The following is a 15206-nucleotide window of genomic DNA, read 5'->3' as shown; positions in this document are numbered from 1 at the left end:
TTTAAAAATCATTTTAAGATATTAATAACACTTGGCTGAGTCCCAGATTTCACACTTTGTTATTAGGACTGCATTGAAAAGAGAGACTTTTTAGTAGCCATCTCTTTTCATCTCAAATCCTTAATGGTCAAGTGCTAGGCAAAGAGAATAAACAAAAGAACCTTAAGGCTCACAATGATTTCTTTGATACATTTTGGCAAACACAATTCAGCAGAACATTTACTTTCTACAGGTTCCCCCTTAAAAATAATCCTTTAACTAACTCATGCTTTGATTTTTAAAATCAATTGGATGTCAATTCTTTTTCTATCATAAATGTATTTCTTCATTAAACAATCCTATGATTATGATGAGAGAGAATCAGCTCCATTTCCATGTACAAGAATCACCATCTATAAAGAAAAGCTCATTGTTTAAGAATAACAGACCCACCCAAAATAGCATGTGAATGTGTTGTCCATAATAAGAATATGAAACCTTTTGATGTCCAATCTTTTCTAAACCAAAAAAGCCTTATCATATTTGAGACTATCTTTCATTTAGAAATAAAAAGTTATTTTTAAAAATTCTCAAAAAAACACAAGTAGAAGAAACACTGGCTTCTGACACTTAATAAGGCCATCTCAATAGCTGCCTTCTTTCTCTTCCACAAATGTTAGTTGAGCACCTACATCAATGTGCAAGACAGTGAAGATAAGGTACAGAGATGAAGTAGGGGTGATACACAGGTGAACAAGGAAGAAGATTAACTTGTACAAAGTAGCTAATATTGCCCTTGGGAAGAGGTGTCAATAACTCCATAGAAAATATCAATCTTCATGAATAAATGTGCTATAGATCTTAAAAATAAATTTTTTAGAATAATTTGAGTAGAGGAAACAAATAATATTCCTATTTAAAAACTATAATATTATGACTGCATTAACTTTATAAATACAGTTGTAATACCACTTTATTACATTTTTAAGTGAATACAGAATATTTTACGTTATCAAGGTACAAGGCTTCTTAAAAATATTTTTTTATCCATAGACAACTTATTTCTATGCTAGAAAATGAGATGCTACTTAAACACAATGAGGAAGTAGATACAATTTTATATTTATACAAATAAATATTTCAAATACATTGATAAAAAAGACTTGAAATCAAGTTGAATAAATTTCTAAGTCTATGTTTCAGAAATTTAAAGATGAAAGAATCTGAACAGAAAGTATAATATCTGGCTATTAGGATACCAGAAAGAGAGACATCAAGGGGAAAAACGAAAGAGAAAACTATCAAATAATATTAAGGAAAATTTCTCAGAGATGAAAGCCAAAGATCTTCAAGTTGCAAGCATCTATAAGTGGAGATCACAGTAAATGAAGGAAGATCCATTCCTAGACACCTGCTTATGAGATATCAGAATACCAAAATGAAAAAAAAAATTGAGATTAAAAAAATTATCTTCCATGAGAAAACGTCTACAAAGAATATTGATTCATTCTGAAAGCAGTTACTAGAAGCAAGAAAAGAGAAAGAATAACATCTTAAAAGTTTTGAAAGGATGTAATATTAAAATATGAATTCTATATTCAGAAAACTTATCTGTTTGGAAATTACTTGAAGAGGAAATAAAGCAAGATAGAAGATACAGAATCTGAGACACAGCAAAACTAATGCAGAAGAGAAGGCAAATCCTAGGATGAAAACTGTGCAGCAGACTGGAGAACCACACACAGGTCTAGACTGCAACAGGGAGATGGACCGTCCTGGCATAAAGGGAGACCTCATAAAACAGAAATCAAGAGTGACAGGATGGGAAGAGCTGAAATAATGATGCACAAGATCCAAAAGAAAGGTGGCCAGGCACAGTGGCTCAGGCCTGTAATCCCAGCACTTTGGGAGACCAAGGCTGGCAGATCAGTTGAGGTCAGGAGTTCAAGACAAGCCTGGCCAGTATGGCGAAACCCTGTCCCTAATAAAAATACAAAAATTAGCCAGGCATGGTGGCGTGCACCTGTAGTCTCAGCTACTCAGAAGGCCAAGGCAGGAGAATCGCTTAAACCCAGGAGGCAAAGGTTGCAGTGAGCTGAGATAGTACCACTGCACTCCAGCCTGGGCAACAGAGTGACACTCTATCTCAAAAAAATAAATAAACTAAATAAATAAAATAAATAAATAAATAAATAAAAGTAATTAGAAATTTCAGGCAGGATAAACAAAATCGGTACAAGAAAGTCATGGCTCAAGTAAGAAAGAAACCCAAAATACGGTACAATTTTAAGTACTTGGTTAAGTATTTTAAAGATCCTTTTGTCTTGATCCAAAGAACATTCTATTTGGCACACGGTTGACAAATTCAATCCAAAGGATAGGAGCTATAATTTTAGAATACCACATGGTTAGCATGGTCAGCAATGTTGTTTCCTATTTTTCAAATCTCAACATCAACTTGTATAAAAGCAACGAATAATTTCATTACTAATTCCACTGAAGGACAGGTGAATGATAAAATTCAAATTCTTCATCTCCATTCAGTTTGTTGAATACTTTTTAGAACTATTTGTGACAATATAAATACTTTACAGATTTATATGTTTTCTACAAGTCTACATTATGTCAACGTTTATACTCATAAATATAATTACTTATAATCTGAGTGTATGTAGGTTTTATTTAAGTACTTTTGCAATTATTTTGTGGACTGTCTCTGCCAAAGATTTCGTCCATTTTTTTTTTTTTTTTACTGGTAGTATCAACTGCAGAACTTATTAACAGGAAGATTAAAAGAAAATGGAAAAAAAAAAGAAAATGGAAAAAGCTATTGATTCTTAGAAATGACTTTGACATGGCAAAAATTTTAGCAACCTGTCTGATCAAGTACCCATGTATGGAATGTAAAAAATACTTCTCAAGTGACAGAAGGAAGAATGTGATCTTGCTGCCATTCCCTTCTTTGTTGGCATAAACCAGAAATTATTTTAAGGTAGTTCTTGAGAAGATACAAAGAATCAAAAATGAGTTAGAAATGTTTGAAGAGTTATGTAAAAATAAATACCTGAAGAACTTAAACTTGAAGACATAAAAGAAAGTGTCATGTAATTTGAACACATTGTATGTTCATTAGAAAATATTGATTAATGCAAAAACTATGAGTGACCTCCATACATATGAAAGAGTCAGCAGAGTACTGATTTTGAAATTTGAGATTCTGTTTTGTTTTTTAGTATAATTAACAGTATAAAGTAAGACTTTTAGTTCTCTAAGATCTTTAAAACTTTCTCTTCCCTTGCACTCTCTTGCTTAACCCCACCTTATTGATTTTAAAAGAACAGCACAGCAAACGAAGACATTAACTTCTTTGTAAAGATTTTTCAGACTTTATGCTACGGAATAAAGTGAACTGTCTAGTCTTTGAAAACTGCCAGTTTTATTTTTTTGCTAGCTGCAATTATTTATTGGCAAATAAAACAATCCTTCAAGAAGAAAAAAAGTCAATAAATATAGTTTGGCAAGCAAAAAGAATTTTGCTATGTATTAGAACCTATTTAAAACAACATCAGTGAAAACAAACAGGATTTCCTGCTAGTGATACAGTGGGCACTTTATAAATAGACTACTACTAATACCAGTTTCAAACTAAGTAGCATGTACACGACATGTTGATTCACATTTCTTACTTCAGATTCTGTGCTGCCTTCTGCAATGATCTCTACACTCCTGCATTAGCCCACACTGGCTATGGCTGCTAGTGCTATAGTGCAGAGACTCCCTTTAAAGGAAGATTGGCAGGTATTGAAGGGTTATAAAGGACTATTAGCACCTAATTGGGGTTTTCTCACTAGTGCAGTGACTGAAGTAATAATTATGAAACAGTTTTGGAGAGAAATATTTTAGTTTTGGTTGATCAGACTTTATTTATTTTTGTCTTTAATTTAAGAGCATATCTAGTTTGCAGCCTTGTAATGAGAGGTACTCAAAAGTATGCACTTTTTCTGCTTGTTTTATAAAATCAGTCAAGAGTCCTGAACTTTGGCTCCAATCTTGCTCTTCTATGTCAATGGCCAAGTCATTTGATCTCTTTAGTTCACCTACCAACATCCATAACTACCTATCTACCCACACTTTAAAAAGATAGGTACCAATATTCTCTAAGTTCTTTGAGCAAAATAAAAGTCACATTATATCTGTAGTATTAAAAAAAAAAAAACAGCTCACTGGAATTAAAGTATTTAAAATAAAAGTAGAAGTCATGTTGACTCTAGCTGACAGTGGGAATAAAATGCAAATGGGCACCATCAACAAATAGCATTGAATTACCTACAGTCACATATCATTGTTCTGCCTCTTGTTACTCTATTTAAATTTAACATGTTCTTATTCTTACAGCTTATAATACATACAAATGCAATGATACAAAGAAATATCTGTGAAACTATAAAGCATTTCAGCGCCTGGTGAGTGCCTCAGGGAGCTATGATTGGAAAGCTACCCAGATTGACACAGTAAAATGAGGGAACTAGAAACAGTCTAATTTGGTTATATCTTTTTGAAGGTAAAACTTAAAAGTTCACCTCCTAAAAGTGTGATGGGCATCTTTCACTGAAATTAGATTCAGAAACTAGGAGAACTAGAGTGTAGTTGTTTATTATTATACAAACCATTACTTAGCACCTACTATCAGCCAGATAGTATAGTAGGTGTACAAATAAAAAGTAAAATAAGAAAAAGCAACTGTCATGGTAATTTTTGTGAAGGATGTGAGGTTAGGGTTAATGTTAATTTTTTACAAATAATTGTTTACATATCCACTTGTTTTATCACTACTCCTTGAATGGTGCCCTTTTCCCTATGAATTGCCGTGTCTTCATTGTTGAACATAAACTGACCATATATGTGCAGGATTCTCTTATCCTCCGGATCTATATGTACATTTACTCTTTCACCAATATCAATGTCTTGATATCTGTGACTTTACAGAATATATCTTGAAATCAGGTATTCCTCCAACTGTGTCTTTTATAAAATTGCTTTGGCAATTCTAATCATTTGCATTTTTATATAAATTTTAGAATTACCTTGTCAATATCTACAGTAAAGACAAATGTAATTCTTATTAGGGTAATATATAGCCTACAGATCAATTTGGAAAGAACTGATATCACAGCAATATTGAGTGTTCCCATTTATGAACACTACCTAATTCTCCATTTATATGCGTCTTCCATAATTGTTTTCAGCAATCTGTAGTTTTCAGAGTACAGTGTTGAATTCATCCTTAAATTTCTCATAATTTTGTACGCAACCTTTAAAAAGCTACTAGAATAAGTTAATTCAGATCAATATTTAAAAATCAATTGTATTTCCATATATTAGCAATGAACAATTAGAAAATGAAATTTAAAAGATCAGTTTCTTTTAAGGAATCCTTAGGAATCCTTAGGCTGTGTGCAACGTATCATCTGCAAATAAAAGCAGCTTTATTTTTTCAATTTTTAATAATTATGGGTTCCTACAGAAAGTTGAAGTGGGAAGATCATCCTTGCTTTGTTCTTGATATTACATAGAAATCGTTGAGCCTTTGTCATTAAATATAATAGCTGTAAATTTTCTCCTAATGTTCTTTATCAGTCAGATTGAACAACTGAATGGGTTTTGAATTTTATCACATGCTTTTTCTGCATCCACTGGAATGATTATTTTCTCTCCCTTATTCTGTTAACATGGTAAATAACATTGATTTTCAAATGTTAAACCAACCTTGCATTGCCACCCTTTGCACTGCAGTACCCTTTACATATGCTGTTGGATTTGGTTTGCTAGTTTTTGTAGAAGTTTTTTTTTTTTTTTTTTGAGCCTATCATCATCATGAAGGACTTTGGCCTCAGTTTTCATTTCCTGTAATTCCCTCATCTAGTTTTCACACTAATGTAAAACAGATGTTACTGACTGAGTTGGGAAGTGTTCCATCCTCTTTTATGTTCTGAAAATGTTTGTGTTAAGACTGTTATTATGTCCTTCTTATATGGTTGGCAAGACTCACCATGAAGACACTTGGGCCTGAAGTTTCTCTGCAAAATGTTTTAAATTATGAATTCAATTCCTCCTCCTCTTCCTCCTCCTTCTTTTTTTTTTTTTTTTTTTGTGAGACAGTCTCTCTGTCACCCAGGCTGGAGTGCAGTGGTGCAATCATAGCTCACTGCAGTCTCAACCTCTTGGGCTCAGGCAATCCTCCCATTTCAGCCTCCCCAGTAGCTGGAACTATAGGTACACACCACCATGCCTAGCTAATTTTTAAATTTTTAGTAGAGATAGGGTCTCACTGTGTTTCCCAGACTGGTCTCAAACTCCTGGCCTAAAGCTTCTCCTGCTTTGGACTTCAATTTCTTTAATGGATATTGCACTGTTCAGTTTCTATTTCTTTTTATGCCCACTATGGGGTTATTTCTAGACTCCGAATTCTATTCAATTTCAAGATGTCTATTCTTATGCTAATACCACACTGTTTTGATTAGTGTAGCTTTGCAGTAAGTTGTGAAATCAAGAGGTGTGAGTCTGCCTCCTTTGCTCTTTTTTTCAAGATCAGTTTGGCTATTCTGGATTTCTTTCATTTCCATATGAATTTTAGAATTAGAATTCAATTTCTACAAAGAAGCTAGCATTCTGATGGAAATTACATTGAATTTGTAGATTCTTGTCATCTTAAGAGTATAAATACAGTCTTCTGATCCATGAACACAGATGTTTTTCCATTTATTTAGATCTTCTTTAATTTCTTTAACAATGTTTTGTTATTTTCAAAGTGTAAGTATTTGGAATAATCTTTTCTTACATTTATTCCAAAGTATTTTATTCTTTTTGATGCTATTGTAAAGGTTATTTTCTTCTTTTTTTATGGTACCTTCAGTAACAATTTTTTAAAATTTTTATTTATTTATTTATTTTTATAATTTCAGCTTTTATTTTAGATTCAGGGGTACATGTGCAGGTTTAATAAGCTCTTGATAAAATTCAATATCCCTTCAGGATAAAAAACCTTAACAAACTAGTCATCAAAGGAGCATAACTCAAGATAATAAGAGCCATCTATGACAAACCCACAGCCAACATCACACTGAATGGGCAAAAATTGGAATCATTCCCCTTGAAAACTGGAACAACACAAGGATGTCCACTCTCATCATTCTTATTCAACATTGTTCTGGAAGTCCTAGTCAGAGCAATCAGGCAAGAGAAAGAAATAAAAGACATTTTAATAGGAAAAGAAGTCAAACCATCTCTCTTTGTTGACAATATGATTATATACCTAGAAAACCCTAAAGACTCTGTGAAAAGGCTCCTGGAAATAATAAACAACTTTGCTAAAGTGTCAGGATACAAAATCAATGTACAACAATCAGTAGCATTTCTGTATAACAATAACATCCAGCTGACAGCCAATTCCAGAATGCAATTCCATTTACAACAGACACACACACATACACACACACACAACAAAGTAGAAATAGAAGGAAACTTTTTCAACCTACAAAAGGGCATCTATGAAAAATCCACAGTGGTGGGGCATGGTGGCTCACACCTGCAATCCCAGCACATTAGGTGGCCAAGATCTCTACAAGGGGAACTACAAAACACAGATTAAAGATACTGTAGCTGACACAAACAAATGGAAAAACATCCCATGCTCATTGATCAGAAGAATTAATATTATTAAAATGACCATGCTACCCAAAGAAATCTGCAGATTCAACGCAGGGCCTATCAAAATACCAACATCACTTTTCACAGAATTGGGAAAAACAATCCTAAAATTTTTATGAAACCAAAAGAGAGTATGAATAACTAAAGTAATCCTAAGCAAAAAACCACAAAAAACAGAAAACAAAACAAAACTAGAGGCTTTTTACAGTACATTATGTTACTTGACTTCAAATTATACTACAAGGCTATAGTAATGAAAACAGCATGCCACAGGTACAAAAATAGACACACAGATCAATGGAACAGAATAGAAAACCCAGAAATAAAGCCACATATTTACAGCCAACTGATCTTTGACAAAATTGACAATAACATACACTGGAGAAGAGATGCTCTTTTTAATAAATGGTGCTGGGAAAATTGGATGGCCATATGCAGAAGAAACTGGACCCTTATCTCTCACCATATAGAAAAATTAACTCAAGATGGATTAAATACTTAAATGTAAGACTTAAAACTATAAAAATCCTAGAAGAAATCCTAGGGAAAACTCTTCTGTTCATTGGTCTAGGCAAATAATTCATGACTAAGATCTCAAAAGCACAAACAACAACAACAACAACATAGACAAATGGGACTTGATTAAACTAAAAAGCTTCTGCACAACACAATAAATAATCGACAAAGTGAACAGACAACCTGAAGAATGGGAGAAAATATTTGAAAAATATGCATCTGCAAGGGCAAGAAACTCACATAACAACAGCAAAACCAAATAATCCCATTAAAAAGTGTCAGTTGATAAGAATAGACATTTTTTCAAAAGACATACAAATAGCCAATAGGTATATGAAGAAATGCTCAACATCACCACTCATCAGAGAAATGCAAATTAAAATCTCAATGAGACATCCTCATTGACACCACTCAGAATGGCCATTATTAGAAAGTCAGAAAATAACATGTTGGTGAGTTGGCAGACATAAGCGAACTCATACACTGTTGGTGGGAATGTAGATTAGGACAACCTCCGTGGAAAACAGTATGGAGATTTCTCAAAGAACTTAAGACAGAACTACTATTTGATCCAGCAATACTACTACTTGGTACCTACCTAAAGGAAAAGAAATCATTAAATTGCACTCGTATGTTTATCACAGCACAATCCACAATGGCAAATATGTGGAGTCAAACTATGTGTCCATCACAGACAACTGGATAAAGAAAATATGGTATATATACACAATAGAATACTACTCAGCTATAAAAAAGAATGAAATCATGTTTTTTGTAGCAACATGAATGGAATCGGAAGTCATTATCTTAAGTGAAAGAAGCCAGACACAGACAGACAAATATTGCATGTTCTCATTCATAATTGGGTGCTAAAAAATGTGTACCCATGGACAATAGAGAGTGGAATGATAGACAATAGAGGCTCAGAAAGGTGAGGGGGTAGATAATGATAAATTACTTAATGGCTACAATGTACATTATTCAGGTGATGGATACCCTAAAAGCCCTGATCTGACCCTCACTTAATTTGTGCATGTAATGAAACTGTATTTGTGCCACATAAGTTTATATAACAAAAATGTCCGTAAGTCAATTGCAATGTGTGGATTTTATTTAAATCTTGATTAAAACAAATTAGACTTTATGACATGAAACAACTGGAAGTTTTAACACTGAGTGGATATTTGATGATATTAAGAAATTATTTTTAGGCCAAGTGTAGTGGCTCATGCCTGTCATCCTAGCACTTTGGGAAGCTGAGCTGGGAGAAGCACTTGAGTCCAGGCACTCAAGACCAGCAAGGATAACACAGTGAGACCTTGTCTTCACACACAAAAAACCCCAACAAATTAGCCAGGCATGGTGGTGTGAGCTTGTAGTCCTAGCTACTCAGGAGACTGACCCTTGGAGGGGGAGGCTGCAGTGAGCTGTGAATGCACCACTGCACTCCAGCCTGAGCAACAGAGGAAGACCCTGTCTCAAAAGAATAAATTCATTAAATAAAATACATTATTGTTAAATTGTTTTTAAGTATGTTAATGGTATTGTGGTTATGCTAAAATAAGAGTCCTTATCTTTTAGATGATACATACTGAAATATTTATAAGTAAAGTAACATTGTACATGTGATTTACTTTAAAATAATACCAGAGAGTGGGGGTATGTGCATGAGACTGTGAATGAAATTTGATTGACCAGGGGTTGATGTTTTCAGGGGCAAGTGATGTGTACATGTAGAGTTCATTCTGTAGGCTGTTGTATATGTCCAAAATTCTCCATAATAAGCTTTTCAAAAATGTATTTAGGCTTTTAAGATGCTTTAAATTTTATATAAAGTATTGAACTATTTCTTTTGAGTATAAGTTTAATTTTTAATGCTTCAAAAAATAAGCTCTATATTCCCAAGGCTCTCCAGGAAACACAGAATAAAAACTAAATACATGTTAACAATAAAATTCCAGCAATTTTCTCTCAATTCCATAATATAACACAATATGTTCATTAAACCTCCACTTTTGCTTATTCTGTTCTTCCAGTCTAGAATGCCCTCTTCCTCCTCCTCTCTATCAGAAACTTATTGGTTCATATACTTCAATTCTCAAGTATTCCATAAAATCTTGTGAAATTTATTCAAGCCTAGAAGAATCTCTCCCTTCTGTGACTTGCCATGGAAGTGTCCAATTATTTCATTTAACAGCACATAGTAACGTATGTTCATTTTTAGTATATATTTTTTCTCTCCAGTTAATTAGAATCTATTTGGAGGTGGCAATTGCATCTTATCCTTTGTTAACTCTATGTTTCACACAAGTCTGTACAGTCTTTAGTACACAGTAGGCTCTTAATAAATTCATATACAACTCAAAATAGCTATTTGGTTAATGGTTACTACTAAATATGATTGTTGTTAGGTTAGTGATTGTGCTACAGCACAGATAAAACAACAATATTAATACCACAACATACTAATAAACATAAACTGTTATGACTGTATGGATAAAATTGCTGTTAGGCACAGTATTTAGTTTTTGTAGTCTAACATATGATATAATGCGAGAGCTTAAAGGTTCAAAAAAAAATCAAAGAGCGTCTATTTATAAATCCAGACATCAACTGTGGTTGTAATCTGTGCAGTTTGGTTGAACACAGACAGACTGTTAAACTCCAAAGCAGGTCAGATTCTTTTACTGTGTTAACCTGCCTTTAACATGGTCTCAGTGATGTGTTTTGTGCAATAAACATGTCAAGCGTATCCAAATTAGGGAAATAATGCTGAAGTACCAGTTTTGCTTCAGCAGTATTTCTGAGGGAGGCAAGAGTAGAGGAAGGGGTCCAGTAGCAAAGTAAAAGGCCCAGCTATCAGGAGGATTAGATAATATTTATGCCACTGTCGATGGCCTTAATGTAACCTAGGGGATGTTAGTTTTCTCTCTGTTTCAGTTTTCTCCTCTCCAAAAAGGGATGATGCCTTACAAGGATGTTGAAAGGATTAAATAAGATAACACACGTATCGAACTCCAAGATATAAGATAGAAGGAATTACAAACATAGCTTTAAAAATTATATCTGTATTTTCTGGGGTAACAGTTTTAACACAAAACATTGAAGAAAATGTTATATTTTGAATTTGTACTCTTTGGAAAACATGTTTTTCATAGGTTAGGGGACAAGTGATGAAAATTATTAGATTTGAATTTCTCAATATATTTTTGAACATTAAAATGTTGCTGTGTGAATAAACAACTCCTGAAAACAAACTGTTGATCAAAAAGGGCCAAATCTAAGTTCAAGCATGCCATTTTGACAAAATATTTTTTAAATGCCTCACAAGAAAAAAATCAACCGTCTTAACTACAGCGAAAACTTGTTCCTAAAGAAAAATCAAATGGTTGCATATTGTGTTCACAAAATACTGCATTTAATGCCTAAAAAGCTAAAAAAAAGTTATAAATGTATTAACAGAATCTCAAAAAAGAGCTAATGATAACAATAAAAACTTAACACTGGGCCGGACGCGGTGGCTCACGCTTGTAATCCCAGCACTTTGGGAGGCCGAGGCGGGCGGATCACGAGGTCAGGAGATCGAGACCATGGTGAAACCCCGTCTCTACTAAAAATACAAAAAATTAGCCGGGCGTGGTGGCGGGCGCCTGTAGTCCCAGCTACTCGGAGAGGCTGAGGCAGGAGAATGGCGTGAACCCGGGAGGCGGAGCTTGCAGTGAGCCAAGATTGCGCCACTGCACTCCAGCCCGGGCGACAGAGCTAGACTCTGTCTCAAAAAAAAAAACAAAAAAACCTCAACATTGGGATTATAATAATAATGGGTTACCTTTATTACATACCTAAGTGTACCCAAGTACTGTATAAAGCATTGTATATGCATTATTTGATTTGGTTATTCTAAAACAATGATATGAGGCAGGTATAATTACAATTCTTATTTTGCAGGTCAGGAAATTGAGGCTTTGAGAGGTTAATTACCCGTTGATGGTCACTCAGCTAGAAAGTCAGAACCTGCACCATCTGTCTTACTGTGGTGTTAGCTCTGAATTAAAACACTGTATCATACAAAAGAATGAATGGAAAACAAAAGTTTTACAAATGAAAAGGTGAAGGAAGATCTAATGAAAGTAGATTTAGAAATATATGACGTTTTCTTCATTATTAATTATAATTTAAGTGAACAGTGTGTCCAACTTTCTCGGACAAAATCTCAATTTTCACCTTTTTTCATGTAATTTTTTCAAAAATTTTTATTTTTTATAGTTTAGAACAGCTAACCAAGCTTGATAGGACAACTAAACTTTCCATGGGTTAAAATAAATGAAAATCTTTATCAGATTAACATTGAATAAAACTAAACTAAAAAGCCAGTCCCTATCTCTAGGCTTTTGAACTTCTTGATTGCTTTACATAGTAACTGAATATTGTTCAGTTGTGATTCAATCAGAACCAGGAAGTTTTAGAAGATATTTTTGGGGAATAACTGGAACTACATTAACAGAATACTGATTGTCATAAAACCCTTTTAAGCCTAAAGAGAACAAGACATACTGTACAACAACATTTAAAGCTTAACAACTAAATAGAATAGTAAATTAAACCTTAATAAATTCATAAGTTTCATAAACATCTTAGGTTTGGAATAGTCAGTGGGGCATAATATTTTTATACTGAACTGAGCTCATAAAATAATGTTTTTCAAATTATGGGGAAAACATTCAGTCAAGTCTATTTTGACCCTTGCAAACTTGTAAATCATTTAAACTTTAGAGAACTAGTTCATTATTTAAAGAATGAAAACTCTAGCTACCTCACATATAATTGAATCTGGAATATTTACACATTTAAATACCTAACTATAGGTAAACATTTATCCTTTTGGGATAGGGCCAGGTGGAAGGGCCTCATGGCAAAATAACAATGTTAAGTCCCGGATATCTGACTGTACTGCCAGTGCCACCCAGTCTTAAAAATACTGCCGGATTGTCATCATCATCCTCAGTCAATATTTACTAAGCTTTTTATGACAGCAGTGGCATTAGAAAGTTTATAGAAATCAAAACTAGCTTAAAGATCTCAGTTTATTAGATCTTGTACTGTATGTTTAACATTTATTGTTTTTGCAATTAATGAATCAGAATGTTCCTGAACAAAGGTCTTCAATTATTAGCTATTATTTTCATTTGCCAAATATTTTTAACTAGTTTAGATTCAATAAAAATCTTTAATTCATTTATTAATGCGTCATTTAAAGAAAAAGAAAACATCTATAATTAAAATATACTAAATAAACCTAATTAAACTGAGTGAAATTTATTGAAATATGAAGGAACTCTCTCCTCTCCTTATCATTTCTGACTATAGCTGGTGTTCACAGGATTGAATTATTTTAAAAAGGCACCCTCTTCATCTCTAACCAGTCACAGAATCCTGCTTCTGTATCAAGTGGAAGAAGAATGTCAGGTTAATAGTTCTTTTAAAGTTGGTAGTATTTTTTTTAACATCTTATTTTACTTTTAAAAACTGCTTGAATTACTGCCATGTAAAATACCTTCAAAAACAATTAAAAATATTTGGCAAACATAAAATGCAAGTGAAGATATCATTTATATGTATATTTTCCATAACACAGGTGAATAAAGTGTACTCTGGAATTTAATTCCCTTATAAATCCTGCCTTTTGTAAAGCACAACACTAATAAAATCTATTTTAAAAAAATTAACCACATTGTCATAAATATATATATACCAAAACATGGATCAGTTTTTCATTATCAATTCTAAGCATTAAGCTTATTTTGTGCAGGTTACCATGCATGAGTCTTTTCAAAACTTACAAACTCACTGCTATAATACACAAAAGTAATACATGTACATAAAAAATTTTTAAATTCAAACACTTTATTAGGGTATGGAAATAAAAGTTAAAACGTCCCCTTCTCTCACTTACCATGGATATAAGAAATCTGACTGCTAGACTCAGTCTCACTTCCCAGGCAACCTGCTGTTAAGTTTCTAATGTATCACAATGTTTAAGCATACACATATATTAATACATACTCATTCATTCAAAACACTTATTGAGCATCAGAGACATGCCAAGCACTGATTCAGGTATAAGATTCAGTGGTTAAAAAAAAAAATCCTACAGGACAATCCACTAATACAGTATAGTGTCATGTAAGCATGTCTATTATGAAAAAAAATAATAATAAAGGAGGGTAACAAATAGAGTGATGTAGTAACAGGGTACACTATTTTAGATAGTGTGATCTTGTGACATTGAAGCAGGAAGTTGAACAAAGTAAAGGAACAGACTCATGTGACATTCCAGGGGTAGAACACTCCAGGCAGAGAAAACACATGGCAGGGCCCTGGGATGGGAGCACACCTAGAATATTTGAGTTTTTAAGGAAACTAGTGTGGCAGGAGTGAACCAAGAGTAGAAACATGTTAAGAAATAAGGTTAGAGAGGTAGCCAGGGGCCAGAGCATATGTATATGTGTACAAACATCCATTTTATAAGTAATATCACAACATACATCTGGGGTCATAAAATTAAATACCTACAGGGTCGAGAAAGATGACTTTTAATTCACAAAGTAGGTGGAATAGAAAGTGTGGTGAAATGGCAAGTGCATGCCCCTTTTAGAGAGGGTAATTTTTACCTAGCCCTAGTCAATTGTTGAAATGCACGTGTGATGGTTAATTTTATGTGTCAACTTGGCTAGGCTATGGTAATGAGATATTTGGTCAAACAGCAATCTAGATGTTGCTGCGAAGGTATTTTGTTTTTTTTGCTGTGATTAACATGTTTAATCAGTAGACTTTGAGTACAATAGACTGCCTCTATAATTATGAGTAGACCTTATCCAATCAGTGGAAGACTGAGATCCCCTAAGGAAGAAGAAATTCTGCATCTTGAGACTCAAGGCCACAACATCTGCTAAGTGCTCACACCTGTAATCCCAACACTGGGAAGTCGAGGTGACAGGATTGCT

At 33.5% G+C, this 15206-nt stretch overlaps 1 protein-coding gene across 2 annotated transcripts in view; it reads right to left on the bottom strand.

Moving 5' to 3' along the window:
- The window catches only part of MIPOL1 (mirror-image polydactyly 1), a 370127-nt gene that overhangs the window by 106601 nt on the left and 248320 nt on the right, over positions 1-15206 (bottom strand). The gene's annotated exons all lie outside the window — the stretch shown is intronic.

Source organism: Nomascus leucogenys, chromosome 1a (genome assembly GCF_006542625.1).
Source record: "Nomascus leucogenys isolate Asia chromosome 1a, Asia_NLE_v1, whole genome shotgun sequence".
Taxonomy (NCBI): Eukaryota; Metazoa; Chordata; class Mammalia; order Primates; family Hylobatidae; genus Nomascus; species Nomascus leucogenys.
The sequence above is the reverse complement of the archived record's forward strand: the minus strand, read 5'-3'. Positions and strand labels throughout refer to the sequence as shown.